This window comes from Citrus clementina, unplaced genomic scaffold (genome assembly GCF_000493195.1).
Source record: "Citrus clementina cultivar Clemenules unplaced genomic scaffold, Citrus_clementina_v1.0 scaffold_8, whole genome shotgun sequence".
NCBI classification, from domain to species: Eukaryota; Viridiplantae; Streptophyta; class Magnoliopsida; order Sapindales; family Rutaceae; genus Citrus; species Citrus x clementina.
This window is the reverse complement of record NW_006262022.1, coordinates 10,336,773-10,349,254: the sequence shown is the minus strand read 5'-3', so window position 1 is coordinate 10,349,254 and position 12,482 is coordinate 10,336,773. Positions and strand designations below refer to the sequence as shown.

General features: G+C 37.5%; 2 non-coding genes across 2 annotated transcripts; one reads left to right on the top strand and one right to left on the bottom strand.

Moving 5' to 3' along the window:
- LOC112096512 lies at positions 1 to 104 on the bottom strand. Its single transcript, XR_002904415.1, has one exon. It is a non-coding gene; the product is annotated as a small nucleolar RNA R71 (small nucleolar RNA).
- An 11,847-nt stretch (positions 105 to 11,951) lies between these two features.
- On the top strand, positions 11,952 to 12,055 carry LOC112096528. The gene has a single exon (XR_002904431.1). It is a non-coding gene; the product is annotated as a small nucleolar RNA R71 (small nucleolar RNA).
- The last annotated feature ends 427 nt before the right edge of the window (positions 12,056 to 12,482 follow it).

Genomic DNA, 12,482 nt, shown 5'->3' with positions numbered 1-12,482 from the left:
ATTCGCAGGGAAATTTCAGAGTTTACCCAGAGAGATGACGAGTAGTTTTTCGAAACATGGGAGCGATTCAATGGGCTACTCTTGAAGTGTCCACATCATGGGTACGAGAAATGGCACCAATGCCAATACTATTTGGAGGGATTATTGCCGAATATGCATGAATGACTAATGGCAACAAGTGGAGGAGAGCTAATGTCAAAAAGTGCATCAGAGATTTGGGAATTCTTCCAGTGACAAGCAGATAATTCCCAACAACGGAGTCGATCACTCAGGAATACTAGAAGAATTAAGGGAGTAAATGAGGTTCACATTGGCGAGTCAAGTTCAGAAATTAAAGAAGTCAAAGCGATAATTGAAGGTTTCTCTCGACAAATAGCATCGTTATCGACTGCTAAATCAACAGAGCCACATGACCATGACTCATACTCAGATCAAGCCGATGCCATAGGTGTAATGAGAAAACTATCAAATTACAACCCATACTCCAACACATATAACCCTAGATGGAGAGACCACCCAAATTTTTCATGGTCTTAAGGATTCCAACAGAATGGACCAGCAGCTCCAGCTCCACCAATGCAACCAATTTTTCAAATTCCTCAAGCCTCTCATCCACCATTTAGACCATACAATCAGAACCAGAACTACTCTCAACCCAGACCATGGGAGGATGCATTCCGGAATTTCAAGAATGTTACTCACTCTACGATTGAGCAACAGAACCGCACCATTGATGGACTACGAAATGAGTTGAGATCAGGCTTCAACTCACAAGCCCAATCAGTTTCAAGCCTCGAGAAGATGGTAGGACAACTTGCTTCTTCAGTTCAGACCTTAGCAATGATTGTTGAGAAAGGTAAATTTTCAAGTCACCCAGTGCCTAATCCTAAAAGAGTGCATGAACTAAGTACCAGTTCACCACAGCAGAATGGAGAGGTTAAAGCAGTCATGACCTTGCGAAAAGGAAAAGAAGTCAACAACAAAGTGGAGATGCCAGTGACAAAAGAAAATCAAATTGTACTTGTGAATGTTGAGGACTCACCATCGGAAGAGAAAGAAGAAACCAACCCACGAGAATATGTTCCTAAAGCTCAATTTCCTTAGAGGTTAGTTAAAGGAAAGAAGGGAAAATTCACAAGTGAGATTCTTGAAATTTTCAAACAGGTCAACGTTAACATTCTTTTGGTTGATGCAATTAAATAAGTTTCATCTTATGCCAAGTTTCTTAAAGACTTTTGCACTAAAAAAAGAAACATTCATGTTCAAAAGGAGGCATTTTTAACAGAAAACGTTAGTTCTATACTCCAACATAAAATTCCTCTAAAATGCAAAGACCTAGGCTCCCCCACTATATCATGCAGCATAGGGAACCACACAATTGAGAATACTTTGTTGGATTTAGGAGCTAGTGTAAATCTGTTGCCTTATTCAGTATTTGTGAAATTTGGACTGGGAGAATTACACCAACTCCAGTGATGTTACAACTTACAGATCGGTCCACGAAAATATCTCGTGGTGTTGTGGAGGACGTGCTTATCCAGGTAGACAAGTTTTATTTCCCTATTGATTTCATTGTAATTGACACTCAACCAATACATGATTCAAGGAAGCACATCCCCATTATCCTAGGTCGACCTTTCTTGGCAACTGCGGATGCTCACATTCAATGCAGGACTGGAAATATGCAGTTGTCTTTCGGCAACATGACTATAGAGCTGAATATCTTCAACATTGCCAAACAACCCCATAATGCAGATGATGAAATTGTTGATGTGGATTTAATTGAAGCATTAGTTGACGACACTTTTCTTTCAAACCTTAGTGATGACCCTTTACAAACATGTTTAACTCACTTTAGTTTGGATTTTGATATTGACAGATCGGTTGATGAGGTCAATGTTGTGTCAATTTTAATGTACTCGCAAGCGTACGAATCTATTGTAGTATAGAACAATGGTGACGAGTGTCGATCCCACGAGGAGGTGGATTTTAATTATATATAGAATTAATTTTGTAAATGGGTAGTTGGATTTATGGTGGAAATGATTTGGAATATGCTAATAATTAAATTAAAATGGCGAGAATAAATTCTAAAATTGGAATTGCAATTGAGAGAATAAATTGAAGAGAAAATCTATTAAATTGACGTACTTGGGTATCTGGATCCGTATCAACATGCATCATGGGCTAAATAATCCGTATTAATGCCAATTAAATCATGAGGGGGGAATCCACACCTCATGAACCACACTCTAATCAATATGGTGCTAAGGGCTTATGGTGCCAAATAATAATAACCTTATACTAGAGAGCCGGTGTAACCAAGGCGGTATCTAGACAAGATTATTATTATTTGTCGACGAGAAGTCAAAACATCCACAAAAACTAGAGGGGAAGAGAAAATAAATTTACCAAATTAAGCCCATGACACATGTTAAGACTTCACCTTCAACCCAAGCTTGAAAGAAAATTAGCCACTCATAATTGAACTAGGGGCAAAATGGGAATTTATTAAAATACGAAAAAAATACAAGATGGAAAAGGAATTACAGAAAATGGATCCCAAAAATAGATTCAGAGATATCAAATTAGGGGGGAGAGACCCCCTTTTTATAGATACATGGAGTAAATCATGGCCATCAGATTAAAAACAGTTTGGACGCTCAGGATTGCGCCACGTCATCAGTCAACAGTCCACGGTTTGACCACGCAGATGAACAGTAACACGGTTTGACCCGGATGAACAGTAACGCGGTTTGGTTGAAAATAATCCTGTGTGATGCACGTACCGTACGCGAGATTTTTCGTCCACTAATATGCTGCCACGTCACCATCAACAGTATATAAGAATTTTAGTCCAACAGGATCGTGACACCTCATCAGTCAATGCCACGTCATCGGTCAATGCCACGTCATCGGTCAATGCCACGTCATCGATCCGTCTATGTGAATAGTGTCATGAACAGTAACGTAGACAGTACCGTATCCGTGAATAGTACCGTACATGTGAATAGTGTCACGTACCGTTTTGCCGTCTGATCTCTCCTTTATTGTGAAATGACTATAATGCCCCTAAAATACATAAATTACTTAATTAAAATAAAACACACGTAATTAAATCACAAGAATGTTAAATACATAAAAGTAAGGGTTGTTAGTAAGACTTGAAATGTAAAATGACAGTTTTCTCCTTTATAAATATGCATTTTCTAACACTCAACACACCCTCCAACCAGCTTATTGCTAGTCCCTAGCAAATAAAGCGAAAACAAAATTCAAATTCAATTTTTTTTTTAATTTTTAGAAATACTCGTGTTTATTCAATCAGATTAATGATAGCAATCAAATAAAAGTATAAGCATTATCTCCAGTCTAAAGCAACATCACACCCACATCAACCATCCACATGAATAAGCCCAGTAGACTTTATTATAGCTACTTTCAAGAATGACATGTCAAACCGCAAAATCTCACTGGAAGTAGTGACACTCTCACAAAGAAATTAAACCAAATATAAATAGTCACTCCAATCAATGGTAATTGAGAGAAAATAATGAAGAAGTGATATCACATGCTCTCACCGAGATGAAATAAATATGCCCTCAGCTTAAAAATAATACGATCTCAAGTCAAATAAAAACTGTTAGTCAACCCAATTTATTTATTTATTTTTTTTATATGCACCACTACATCTTTTTAGCCCATATAACCAGTTTCTACTTCAGATTATAGTTCCCTAAAATCAGGAAGGACTTTTATTAGGATGTAACGTAGGCTAGGGACATGGTTAACAAAGAAAGGAAATAGAGAAAACAAAGTGTATGTTTGAGAAAAATGCAGAGAATTGTTTTTTGGAAGTTGCAAGGTGGATTTCACCTATTATTGTTATTTTTATTCTTTTGAAACAACAACTTTTGTTTTGTTTTTTTTTTTTGGCATAACTTCACTGAACAACATAATTATTTACATTTTCTCAAACATAAATAGGTGATGGAACTTATAAGACATCGGGTAATACTCTAAATCGGAGTGGGTCAAGATGATAAGTTGACAAAGAAAAGGTTTTTTTTTTTTTAAAGGCTCAAAAGGGTTAACTATGGATATTTAATAAAAGGGATGGCTAGAAAGGCTCAAACGGATCAAAGATGGCCTTTCCATCGTCTTTTAGGGCTCTAAATAATCATTCATATCTACTAGTCAGATGAGCCTCCCAATGTAGCAACACACTTTTTTTTTTTATTAAGGGTTAACTCAAAAGAAATCTAGAGATCGTGTATACAATAATAAACTGTTAAGCTGTATAAAGAATGGACAAAAGGGTTACTCTCTAAGAAAAATGATAGGCTCAAAAACTCACTTGGTACTTATTATGACATGTTCATTCCTTCAAGCAACTCATATATGTCTCCGACATCAACATGTAGAGTAGCAAACATAATGTAACATCACTTAAGACCAAAGATAATACAAATACTAAAATTTGAAATTAATCATGTCATCCAATGTTAAAATAAATCACACAATTTTTTTTTAAACAACATTCTACCCCCCAACCTATTCTAAGCATGAAAGGAAAATATACATGCAGAAATGTGAAAATGATGTAGAAAAACTAATTAGAAAAGTTACACTTAAAATGATAGAAAAAGAAAATGGTTTTTTTTTTTAACTAAAAAGATGCGTTTCTAGAGGCACTACACTCCATATTCAGCCATCTTTGACTCAAAAGTTGGAAAATGTATATTTATAGAGGAGAAATTAAAAAGAAGAAGAAAAATAAACATAAAAACTTAATAAAGAGAAAAAAAAAGGTCTAAAATTTTTTTTTGTTTAATTTTTTATTTTTTTTTAAACAATGAAGATGCGTTTCTAGAGTCACTACACTCCATATTCAGCCATCTTCAACACAAAACGTTAGCAACAGTTAGTTTCTACAACAAAAAATTAGTAAAAACTGAACCAAGATTCCACAATTGTCGACTATTCCCTCCCCCCAACTAGAAAGAAACATTGTCCTCAATGTGTTAAAGGAAAGAAGTAGAGTTCAGAAGACATCACTTGGGTGGTGCAACACAGAAGAAAATATTTACAGGCAGAGAGTTAAATCTAATTTGTACTTCTTACTGCTGCTACTGTTACCATCATTATTTGGACGCTCCAACACAAAGGTCCAGGGGTCTGGCTCCGATTTATAAGCTTGTAACATATCAAGTAGCTCATTAGCAGTGTGAGCACAAATAAAAAGTTTTTTCACATTAGAAGGAATGAAATAGTTTTTTATTGCATGGTTAAGAAATGCGATAAAGCCATCATAAAAGTTATTAACATTTAACAAACCGATGGGTTTTTGGTGGATGTGCAGATGGGCCCAAGATGCTAGCGTGATAAGTGTCTCTAGTGTTGCAAGATCTCCTGGAAGGAAAATAAAAGCATCAGCATGATTAAGCATTTCAGTTATTCTTTCTTGCATACCTGAGACGACTAACTCTTCTCCAGTTGATGAGTCAAACGAACTGCCCAATGGTTTTAGAACTCTTGGGATGATGCCTAACACTTGACTTCCTCTGATAAAAGCTGCTTCTGAGACCATTTTTGATAACCCTCGATTACCTCCTCCATACACCAAGTGTAATTTTCTTGCTGCTATGCTTCGACCAAGATCTATGGTTGCCTCAACGAACTCTTTATGTTTGCCATATGTAAATCCAGAAAGCACACAAATGTTCTTGAATTGTCTATTGGGAGTAGCTGACATTGTGATACTTCTCAAAAACAATTTGTGAGTGCTTGACAAAAAAAAAAGAAATCACATTTAAGAGTCTCGGTGATAGTGGGTCATGGTTGTGTATGAGGTAATATGTCAGTGTCAAATAACGCGTAAAGCACGTGGCTCGCAAGTAAAAAAGAAAACAGTAAAAAGGAAAAAGCAAACAGTAATAAAATTATTAAAGACAATAATGCAAACAATAAGACAATAGTGAAATAAAATAACAATAAAGTAAAAGGATATTTACAGGTAGTTGCGACTGTGGCTCACACCTTCCTCTGGGTTTACGTCTAGAAACGGCTTGAACGCCCTCTATGGGTCGAGGATAGGCTTCCTATCCAGTTTTCTTATAAACTGGCAAACAGGGTCGTTTATAATCAGATTCCCGAGACTATATCGTGCATGCTCTTTCTGGAATAATGGCCATAACTGGAGAATCGCTCCTTGCACATATCCACTGGGATGCGTTTCAAGAGACAAAAGGATATCATCCAATGAGTCCTTATTCAAGCCATCCCTAATGAATTGAATCTTATCTTCCCTGTTATCAGACACCATTCCTAAAGAACATGGGTTTTTATTGCAACTCATTCTGGCACACTTATGACAAGCAACAGAAATTCTTTGAGCTCGTCGTTTTCTTGCATAATTTCCTTTACCACAACCAGGCATGAATGCAATAAATTTTGGAGGTAACTCACCTGCCGATCGTACTTTAGCCTCGATTAACCAACGGATGTCAGCAGGTATGTTATTCCTCATGAGTAATCGCATGCGTTCGGACCGAGCTTTATAGATCGTAAGGAGGGCATTCTGAGGAAGTGAAGGGAATCGCTTGTGAAGCTTCGCTAGAATCTCGTTTCTGTCCATACTTTCGCCTCAGAATATCAGTTATTATGGGAAACTGAAGTAACCGACTTGATTGTCACGGAGTACCGTTATCCGCCACTTCACCGGGGTAACAAACTAAAGCACACAAACAGAAAAACAAAGTAAAACACACAAAGAAAATTAAAATCGTCCACTTATTGAATTTACCTCAAGCTCCAATTGGATGTCGTAAACACTTATCTCAATGTCTCTGAGTTGGCTTTCTAAACCCTCAACATAGGCTACTAACTCTGGTGGTTGTAGAGCCCAAATGCGATGTGTTTTACAAAATTGAATCTGCCTTTTGAGATGAGTTTTGACACGTTGAAGTGGTTTAAGAATGTTCAGGAGGAACGGTCTAAGTAAGGTACTCATGATTAAAAATGATAAAAGAAAACTTAATAGTTAAACAAACACACTTATGCAAAAATAATTTCAATTAGCAGAAGAATAATATAAAGAAAGAAAAAAAATCAAATCAACGAAAAGAAAAAAAAATCAATTCAAATCTGGTGGGTCACTCAAATTTACTTCGGTGTCTTCTCCATGTGGTTGGTACTCTAGATATGGCTTTAATCTTTGACCATTAACTTTAAACGTGACACCGTTCTTTGGGTCCTTAATTTCAATTGCCCCATGTGGAAAAACAGTATGAACAATAAATGGGCCAGACCAACGAGAGCGTAACTTACCTAAGAATAGGTGCAAGCGAGAATTGAATAAAAACACTTTCTGACCTGGAGTGAACGATTTTCTCATAATTTGTTTATTATGGAAGACTTTCATTCGTTGCTTGTAAATCTTGGCATTTTCGTATGCATCATTGCGAATTTCTTCAAGTTCTGCCAGCTGTAATCTTCTTTCTGAGCTGGCTTGCTGCATGTCAAAATTGAATTTCTTGATGGCCCAATATGCACGATGCTCGAGTTCCACAGGTAGGTGGCAAGCTTTTCCATACACTAGCCTGTAGGGTGACATCCCAATCGAGGTCTTGAAAGCCGTTCTATATGCCCATAAGGCATCATCAAGTCTTAATGACCAATCTTTTCTGTCTGGCCTCACCGTTTTTTCTAATATGTGCTTTATTTCTCGATTGGATATCTCAACTTGGCCACTGGTTTGCGGATGATACGGAGTTGCCACTTTGTGTGTGATTGAATACTTTGTCAAAAGAGATTTGAATGCTTTGTTACAAAAGTGGGCACCACCATCACTGATTATCGCTCGAGGGAATCCAAAGCGTGAAACAATATTACTTTTCAAAAATCCTATCACCACTTTGTGATCATTAGTTCTGCATGGAATTGCTTCTACCCATTTGGATACGTAGTCAACTGCAACCAATATGTATTGATGGCCAAAAGAAGGGGGAAATGGTCCCATGAAGTCGATACCCCATACGTAAAAAATCTCAACCACTAAAATTGGATTTAGTGGCATCATGTTCCTTCGTGTAATGCTTCCCATTCGTTGACACCTATCACATGAAGAACAGAAAGTGTAAGCGTCTCGAAATATAGATGGCCAATAGAAACCACATTGTAAAACTTTAGTCGCTGTTTTCTTAGCACTGAAATGGCCTCCACAAGCTTGTTCATGGCAGAATGAAAGGATATTCGGAATTTCACTTTTTGGGACGCATCGTCTAACAATTTGGTCTGCACAATACTTGAACAAATACGGGTCATCCCAAAAGAAATTTTTTATTTCTGCAAAGAATTTAGCCTTATCTTGCTTGGTCCAATGCTCTGGAAGTTTACCTGTAACAAGATAATTAACTATATCAGCATACTAAGGTAATACTTCCACACTCATTAATTGTTCATCTGAAAATGACTCATTCAATATTAATGGCTCTGTAATTGTGTCAAAATGGAGACGAGAGAGGTGGTCCACCACAACATTTTCTGTCCCTTTTTTATCTTTGAATTCCAAGTCAAATTTCTGTAAAAGTAACACCTAACGAATTAGTCTGGCTTTTGCATCTTTCTTTGTGAGAAGATATTTAAGAGCAGCATGATCCGTGAATATAATTATTTTACAACCAATGAGATATGATCGAAATTTTTCCAATGCAAACACTACTGCTAGCATTTCTTTTTCAGTAGTTGAATAGTTCAACTGTGCATCATTTAATGTCATACTAGCATAGTAAATAACGTGGGGAATTCGATCAACTCTTTGTCCTAATACTGCTCCTACTGCATAATCAGATGCATCACACATTAGCTCAAATGGTAAGCTCCAGTTTGGGGCCTGAATGATGGGTGATGATGTCAACAACTGTTTTAATTTTTCAAACGCCATAAAACATGAATCACTAAAGATAAAAGGTACATCCTTAGCAAGTAAATTGCATAAGGGTCTAGAAACTTTGCTAAAATCTTTAATGAAACGTCTATAGAAACCAGCATGCCCAAGGAAAGATCTTACTTCTCTGACTGTTTTAGGTGGAGGAAGATTAGAAATGAGATCCACCTTGGCTTTGTCAACCTCAATACCTTTGCTCGAAATGATGTGACCGAGAACAATACCTTGTTTTACCATAAAATGGCATTTCTCCCAATTTAAGACCAAATTCTTCTCGATACATCTTTGCAGAACTAGTGTTAGATGATGTAAACATTGATCAAACGAGTCACCAAAGACAGAAAAATCATCCATAAAGACTTCAAGGAGTCGTTCAACCATATCAGAAAAAATGCTCAACATGCATCGTTGAAATGTAGCAGGTGCATTACATAATCCAAATGACATTCTCCTATATGCAAATGTGCCAAAAGGGCAAGTGAAAGTAGTTTTCTCCTGTTCTTTTGGTGCTATGGGAATCTGATTATATCCTGAGTAGCCATCTAGAAAGCAATAAAATTCATGGCCTGCTAATCTATCAAGTATTTGATCAATAAATGGTAAAGGAAAATGGTCTTTACGTGTGACAGAATTCAACTTTTTATAATCAATGCATACACGCCATCCTGTAGTTACTCTAGTGGGTATCAATTCATTATCGGCATTCGTAACTACTGTGACTCCTGACTTTTTGGGGACAACTTGCACAGGACTGACCCATGAACTATCAGAAATTGGGTAAATGATACCTGCGTCTAATAGCTTAAGGGCTTCAGTTCTAATAAGTTCTTTCATATTAGGATTTAACCGACGTTGCATTTCCATAGTAGATTTAGCATTTTCATCAAGGTGAATGTAATGCATGCAGTCTACTGGATTTATACTTTTTATGTCTGCTATGGTCCATCCTAATGCTCCTTTGTGCTCTTTTAAAACATCCAACAACTTACCTTTTTGTTCGTCATTGAGGGATGGTGAGATGATTACTGGCAGAGTGCTTTCTTCCCCCAAAAATGCATATTCCAAAGTGTTGGGCAATGGTTTGAGCTCGAGTTTCGGTGGTGATTCTGATGATGGAATGAGTTGCTTCTCTGATGGTGCTAGTTGCTCAACTCTTGACTTTCATTTATTAGTGTCCAAGGATGGTGCGGAGTCAAGTAGGGCGTTGACCTCATCGACTGATCTGTCAATATCAAAATCCAAACCAAAGTGAGTTAAACATGTTTTTAAAGGATCATCACTAAGGTTTGAAACAAAAGTATCATCAACTAATGCTTCAATTAAATCCACATCAACAATTCCATCATCTACACTGTGAGGTTGTTTGCCAATGTTGAAAATGTTTAGCTCCATAGTCATGTTGCCGAAGGACAACTGCATATTTCCAGTCCTGCATTGAATGTGAGCATCCGCAGTTGCCAAGAAAGGTCGGCCAAGAATAATGGGGATGTGCTTCCTTGAATCCTGTATTGGTTGAGTGTCAATTACAATGAAATCAATAGGAAAATAAAACTTGTCTACCTGGATAAGCACGTCCTCCACAATACCACGAGGTATTTTCGTAGACCGATCTGCAAGCTGTAACACCACTGGAGTTGGGTGTAATTCTTCCAGTCCAAGTTTCACAAATACTGAATAAGGCAACAAATTTACACTAGCTCCTAAATCCAACAAAGCATTCTCAATTGTGTAGTTCCCTATACTACATGAGATAGTGGGGGAGCCTGGGTCTTTGCATTTTAAAAGAATTTTATGTTGGAGTATAGAACTAACGTTTTCTGTTAAAAATGCCTTCTTTTGAACATGCGTGTTTCTCTTTTTAGTACACAGGTCTTTAAGAAACTTGGCATAAGATGGAACTTGCTTAATAGCATCAAGCAAAGGGATGTTAACACTTACCTATTTGAAGATTTCAAGAATCTCACCTGTGGATTTTTCCCTTTTTCCTTTAGCTAACCTCTGAGGAAATGGAGCTTTGGGAACGTATTCTCGTGAGTTGTTTTCATCTTTCTCCTCCGGTGATGATTCCTCAACATTCACAGGTACAATTTGATTTTCTTTTGTCACCGGCATCTCCACTTTGTTGTCGACTTCTTTTCCTTTTCGCAAGGTCATGACTGCTTTGACCTCTCCATACTGCTGTGGTGAACTGGTACTTGCTTCATGCACTCCTTTAGGGTTAAGCACTAGTTGACTTGGAAATTTACCTTTCTCAACAGTCATTGCCAAGGTCTGAACTGAAGAAGCAAGTTGTCCCACCATCTTCTCGAGGCTTGAAACTGATTAGGCTTGTGAGTTGAAGCCCGCTCTCAATTCATTTCGTAGTCCATCAATGGTGCGGTTCTGTTGCTCGATCGTGGAGTGAGTAACATTCCTGAAATTCTGGAATGCATCCTCCCATGGTCTAGGTTGAGAATGGTTCTGGTTCTGGTTCTGATTGTATGGTCTAAATGGTGGCTGAGAGGCTTGAGGAATTTGAGAAATTTATTGCATTGGTGGAGCTGGAGCTGCTAGTCCATTCTGTTGGAATCCTTGAGACCATGAAAAATTGGGGTGGTCTCTCCATCCAGGGTTATATGTGTTGGAGTATGGGTTGTAATTAGATGGTTTTCTCATTACACCTATGGCATTGGCTTGATCTGAGTATGAGTCATGGTCATGTGGCTCTGTTGATTTAGCAGTCGATAACGATGCTATTTGTCGAGAGAGACCTTCAATTATCGCTTTGACTTCTTTAATTTCTGAACTTGACTCGCCAATGTGAACCTCATTTACTCCCTTAATTCTTCTAGTATTCCTAAGTGATCGACTCCGTTGTTGGGAATTATCCGCTTGTCGCTGGAAGAATTCCCAAATTTTTGATGCACTTTTTGACATTAGCTCTCATCCACTTGTTGCCATTAGCCATTCTTGCACATTTGGTAGTAATCCCTCCAAAAAGTATTGGCATTGGTGCCATTTCTCGTACCCATGATGTGGACACTTCAAGAGTAGCCCATTGAATCGCTCCCATGTTTCAAAAAACTGCTCGTCCTCTCTCTGGGTAAACTCCGAGATTTCCCTGCGAATAGCGTTGGTTTTATGCACTGGGAAATATTTATTCAAAAATTTTATTACCATTTGTTCCCATGATGAAATGCTATTAGCAGGTAAAGTATTTAACCATGAACGAGCTCGATCCTTTAAAGAAAATGGGAATAATCTGAGTTTAACATCATCGTCTGAAAAATTTTCATATTTAAAAGTTTGACAAATTGCATGAAAATCATTCAGATGATTATATGGGTCCTCATTTTCTAGGCCATAAAATGTTGGGAGACAATTTAGCACACTGGGTTTTAATTCAAAACTCCTAGCAGCTACATTTGGGTATCTTATGCATGATGTGCTCAAATTAGCTAAGGGACTAAAATAGTCCTTAAATGGCCTCTCCTGTGGTGCTTGTAAATCCATTTTATTTTTAACGTGTTTGTGTGTGCGAAGTGTTTTTTCTAAT